Source organism: Pogona vitticeps, chromosome 6 (assembly GCF_051106095.1).
Source record: "Pogona vitticeps strain Pit_001003342236 chromosome 6, PviZW2.1, whole genome shotgun sequence".
Taxonomy (NCBI): domain Eukaryota; kingdom Metazoa; phylum Chordata; class Lepidosauria; order Squamata; family Agamidae; genus Pogona; species Pogona vitticeps.
Window position 1 is genome coordinate 72246328 of NC_135788.1, and position 6031 is coordinate 72252358.

Sequence of the window (6031 nt, forward strand, 5' to 3'; positions counted from 1 at the left end):
TTGCGAACATTCCGGGTTATGAACCCGATCTTATCGCAAGTAGCAGACCTTACTTGCGAACACGGATCGGGTTACGAACCCAAAAGGTAGGGAGAAAGGGCGGGAAATTCGAATTTCCTGCCCTTCCTCCCTGCCTTTGGAGCTTTCAAAGGGCTTCCTTCCATGTCAGGGAAAGCTCTTTGAAACCTCCAAAGCAAAAAAGGCAGGGAGAAAGGGGGTAAATTTGAATTTCCTGCCCTTCCTCCCTGCCTTTGGAGCTTTCAAAGGGCTTGCTCCGGTGTCGAGGGAAAGCCCTTTGAGAGCTCCGAAGCCGCCAATCGTGGTGGCAGGGACCCGGGAGGTTCGGGGCAGAGGGAGGGCACGGAGGAGGAGCAGCAGCTCCCTCCCCCTCCTGTGGCTGCTCGGCTCGTCGCCTGCCCTGAGCTCTGTGGAGCATGGTGTGAACGGCTGCCAAAGGCAACCTCTCCCTCCCTGGATTGCTCGGCTGCTTCATTGCTGGCTGGGGCACACACCCACCCGTTTGCCTGCCCTGAGCTCTGTGGAGCATGGGCGAAAACCCGGGAGGATTGGGGCGGAGGGAGGGCATGGAGGAGCAGCAGCAGCTCCCTCCCCTGGCTGCTTCATTGCTGGCTGGCGCACATGCGCTCACCTGTTTGGAGGATTCTGTGCGCGTCTCAGAGCTGGAGCATTGGCGGCAGCAGGGCAATCATGACCCCCTTGGGTCACAAGAGACCAGCTCAAAGGTAGGTAAGACGCCTGGACGGGGACGCCGCTCCTTGCCCACAGAGGGAAGAGGAGCTCCTTGATTCCTGCCGATTTTACAGAGAGCTGGTGGGGGGAGGCAGACTGAATGCAGGAGAGACTGGTGCGGGAGAGTGGGGAGGAAGGACCGAGACTGGGAGGACTTTTCTAGGCAAAGCTGGAGAAGTTAGGGGTTTCTGACACCTCCCTAGATCCCCCAAAACTAACTTTCCCAGGCTCTGCTTTCTATGGTTTAAATCCAGAATGGATTAATTGTTTTTCAATGCATTCCTATGGGAAATGCTAATCCTAGTTACGAACTTTCCTACTTACGAACGTCCTTCCGGAACGGATTAAGTTTGTAAGTAGAGGGCCCACTGTATCTTTGTTTTGTTTATTGCAGTCCAGGAACACCTCTAATTGCAAGGTTGGGAGCGACTAGTAACTGCATGCACTGGAAACAAACCCAGCTAGAGCAGTGGTTCCCATCCTTGGGTCTCTGGAAATTATTGGATTAAAACTCCCCAAAGGCTTCACCACTAGCTGTGCTGGTCAGGATTTCTGTGAGTTGTAGTCCAAGGACATCTGGGGATCCACGCTTGGGAATCACTGAACTAGAGTGATCCTTCCAGCACCAAAAAGGTAGAAGCCCCTTACAGGCCAGAAAGGTGTGGACTGCTCTGGGGGCAAGCTGGTTTGCTCCAGTAAATATGTCATCTGATTGCCATCTTTAGGAGTGAACCAGCCTGTCCCTGCAGCAGACCAAACAGCAGGATGAATGCCTATGTAGTCACCCCCTCATTCTATATGGTCAGTGATGACTGTGAAATCTATAAAAGGTAAAGGTCGGGGGGTGGGGAGGACAATAGAAAAAAGCTCCCCCCTTTTCCTCCCAAATATATATTTTCAACTTTTCAAGGAAAAAATTCTAAAAATATGTATATTTTCTCTTGGAATTAGCGAAATGATTTTTAAAGACAGTTTTATTCACTCAAAAATTGAGCAACTGCATATAGCAAGTATTAGTACAGTGGTGCCCCACATGATGATGATAATCTGTTCCATAGAAATCACTGTTTAGCGAAATCATTGTCATGCGAAAACCGTTTCCCCATTGGAATGCATTGAAACCCGTTTAATGCGTTCGAATGGGGAAAATACATTGTCGTTCTGCGAAGATCGCCCATAGGGAAGCCATTTTGCGAGCGCCAATCAGCTGTTAAAATGGCTGTCCTGCGAAGCATGGGTCCCGAAAACACCCATTTTCTGAAGCACCGATCAATGTAAAAATTGTCGTCTTGTGAGAAACGGTTTGCAAAGCAGGGACCCAAACATCGTCCAGCAAATATCGCCCATTGGAATGCCTGTTTTGCAAATTGCTATAGCGATCACAAAACCTCATTGTCATGCGGATTCGTCATTTTACGAGGTCATCGTCTAGTGAGGTAACACTGTATGTAAGACTTCACAGAATTAGGGAACAATAACTGGACAGGAGGGCCTGGCGTGCTCTGGTCCATGGGGTCACGAAGAGTCTGACACAACTTAACGAATAAACAACAAAATACTGCAGACATAGGCAACATCAAAATATATTATGCATTTTTGCACCTAGCGTGTAGGAGTGCAGTGTAGTGGGAGTGGAGGCTCTATTAGCTTGCTATGAGATCCCACAGGGCTCTACCATTTCTCCAGTGCTTTTTAATATTTATATGAAACTGTTAGGAGAAGACATCCAGAGATTTGGAGTGTGTTGCTACTAGTATGTTGATGACACACTATCTCTCCTTTGCTTTATCTGCAGAGGTTGCTATTTAGGTCCTTGAGCAATATTCACAAAATTACTTAGGACAGAATTATATATGAACATCACGCTATCAAATGATATTAATTTTAATGTTTGAATTTTAGGGGTTTTTTGTAGATTATTGCACATGAGACAGTTATAGAGACATTTTGATTACATTATGGCATTATGGTAATAAAGTGGGTGGTGGCTGTGGGGTTTTTGTTTGTACACTAGTCAGAGTAGTGTGAATTCACTATTTGGGTAGTATAAAAATAGGTTAATCCAAGAGTAAAAACAGTTGTTTTTCCCCTAGTGCAAGATCTGCATTGCCCATTCCAATGAAGTATAAGTTAAATTAAGCTAAATAAATGGTAAGTGTCAGGATATGCAATTGTAAGAGGAGAGGAAAGGGAAAGCAAGAGAAGGGTTTTTGGTTAGATGAAAAAGTAATTGAATTTTCAAAAATTTTGCATTTATTTCCTGATCTCCAAAAAGCAAAAGCGTGCTGCTTATATACCGCCCCATAGCGCTTCAAGCACTCTCTGGGCGGTTTACAATTTAATTATGCAGGCTGGGTACTCATTTTACCGACCTTGGAAGGATAGAAGGCTGAGTCAACCTTGAGCCGGCTACCTGGGATTTGAACCCCAGGTCGTGAGCACAGTTTTAGCTGCAGTACAGCGATTTAACCACTGTGCCATGAGTTCAAAAGATGGGCAAAAGTAAGGACAGGAGGAAAAATCAAGGAATGAAACTTTTTACTTTAATGCTGGTAAGTCTTTTAAGTATAGTAATATAAGGTAACTTTAAGCATCAGTTTAAACACTGCCTTGTTGAAGTAAATGTAATTTAATTAGTGTTTTTAATCATTAACTTAATGTGTGACGACTTTTCACTAGCTTTCTAATCTCTGAACTTTATTCTGCTCTCTGAAGGAGGGTACCATTGGTTCCTCTAGGTATGAGGTAGCAAAGCATTTTGAGTTAGCCCTGACCACTACATCATTCACAAAATATCTAGTCTCACTTTATAAATTTTGATGGATTACTGCAATGAAGCATCAGTTTCAACTTTTAGCTACCCACCAGATCTTCTTACAGCAAACAATTTCTGGCTTTCTCAAGCACTTACCAGTAATTGTATAGTATGAAGCATATTGCACTAAAAATGTAATGGTTAGTTATATGTGTTTCTCCTACGGGAAACCTTCCCCTGATACTGAATAGTACTAAGGGCAAATTGACTACTGTGTTCAAAGCAGCACATGTTAATATAAACCATAATGTTATTGCTCTGCAAAGGTCAACATTAACCAGTAAATGTGCAACATGAACCACTCAACTGTCTTTATGCAGGCTTATGGAATGTAACTGTGGACGAAAGGAAGCAAATTAACGTTTAAACATAATCAAATGCACCTTAACCTAACTAATGGAGTTATACTTAAAACCTCAGAAGGAAGGTACACATTTGGTTTCTGTAAATATAGCTGACTCCAAAAAGGAACACCAGTAAAAGAGATTAAAATGGAGTAAGGAAATCTATAATCATCTCCCTATTTAAAAGCTATCTGTTTATTTTAACACTTTAATTCTGTGCAATGAAGACAGTTAAGATACAGAATGCCTGTTTGTTGGGATGTGAGCTGTGATTTACAAAACTCCTAAGGCAAACATTTCTTGACTTTGCTTTTTAAAAAAACCCTTTAGAAATGCATGTAGCTTAAATTCTCCACACTAGGTCATTCAGTCCAGACGCAACCAGAAAAATGAAGTTGCTGTTTCAGAGATGGCAGACAACCAAGAGTTCAGACAGTTGCTACGAAGGATTAGTTGTGGGTTTTCTCACTGCCCTGCTACAGGCTTCATCACAGCTCTATGTTCAAACATGATTAAAAGAGAATGTTTTCTCTGGCACCATCTACTTCTCCTTACAGTTTATGCACTGAGTTATTTTAAAAAGTAGGTCTACTTTACAGTGTACAGCAGAACTTAAAACACATTTCCATAATAGCTGGCAGTCTGCATTGGACTTGGTTGTTGCTATGCTACAAGGTTGAGCAAATACCGTTTTCCAGATGTATTTGAGCTACAACTCCTACCAACTACGGTAGGTGAGGAATTGTAGGAATAGCAGTCCATGGCTTGCTTGCTTGATTTACAGTGGTGCCTCGCATTACGACGTTAATTCGTTTTACAGCATCTTAAAAAGCAGAGACATCACCTTGCCAACAAAAGTCCACATAGTCAAAGCTATGGTTTTTCCTGTAGTGACGTATGGAAAGTGATGACAAACCTATTATGACTTGTCAGAAAGTTAAGTAAAGCAAATTAAATGTGAGCTTTCACTAGAAGCTAAAATAACCAAACAAATACAGTGGCATCATAAGAAGACAAGCTCACTGGAAAAGGCAGCAATGCAGGAAAAAGCGCAATGCAGTAGGAAAAAAGGAAGACTGCACATGAGATGGATTGACTCAATAAAGAAACCTACAGTCTTTTGTTTGGTACTGCAGTCAAAGTAGGACCTGGAGCAGAAAGATTGGGATTCAGATTTTGGGAATAAACTATGATAGTGTATTCGCAAAGGCTTTCCTGGCCGGGATCTAATGGTTGTTGTCCTCTGAAGATGCCGGCCACAGAGACTGGCGAAGCATTAGGAAGAACAACCTTCAGAACACGTCCAAAGAGCCTGAAAAACTCACAACAACAAACTATGATAGTCTTGTCTGCTTTGGGGATGAGAAACAGAGAAATATGATTGCTACACACTTCAGACTTCTGCTGTTCTCAGCAGAACCTGCAGAGCTAAATGCAGTGGATATAAAATTTTAGAAGGTTCATTTTTTCATGGTTTTATGGAAGAGTCAAGTCTCTGTCTCTCTCACACACATACACACACATACAAACCTTTCCTCCCTCAATTTTCAACAATTAGCTGCTTCAGTTCAGTATGTCCATTTCCTCTCATTACATTTAAACAAGCTTGATGAAGCCACCCTTTCCCCCCTTAATTCAAGCCTTCCGTCCTTCTTGCCTGTTCTTTTTTTCAGTTTTGAGTTGGTTTCTCTCATACACACACATCTACCCACCCTCACTCATTCAGTTTTCTACATACATTTAAACAAGCTGATGAAGCCACCCATCGATCTCTCACACCTTCCTTTCCTCCTTAACTGGAGCTTTCCCTCCTCCTGCTTGCAGTTACCTCCGGCAGAAGTAGTCATTCACAAGCAGGATTGACTGCCTGGGGCTGTTCTACAGCTGTAACCAATCAAGCAGCCTTACCTCCGATCTCTAAAAGAATGCCGCAACCAAGGAAGGAGGGAGAGGTGGCTTCCAGTTTGAGGTTCGACTGTAGGGGGTGGGAGGGGGGGCAGCGCTCTGCTCATTACCACCAGGATTTTCATTTTTACCTCATTTTGGGTAATTTACCTGTTCCCCGACCACTGATCTACACCCTCCCTCTTGAACTGCAGTAACTTATCATTCATAAACTATT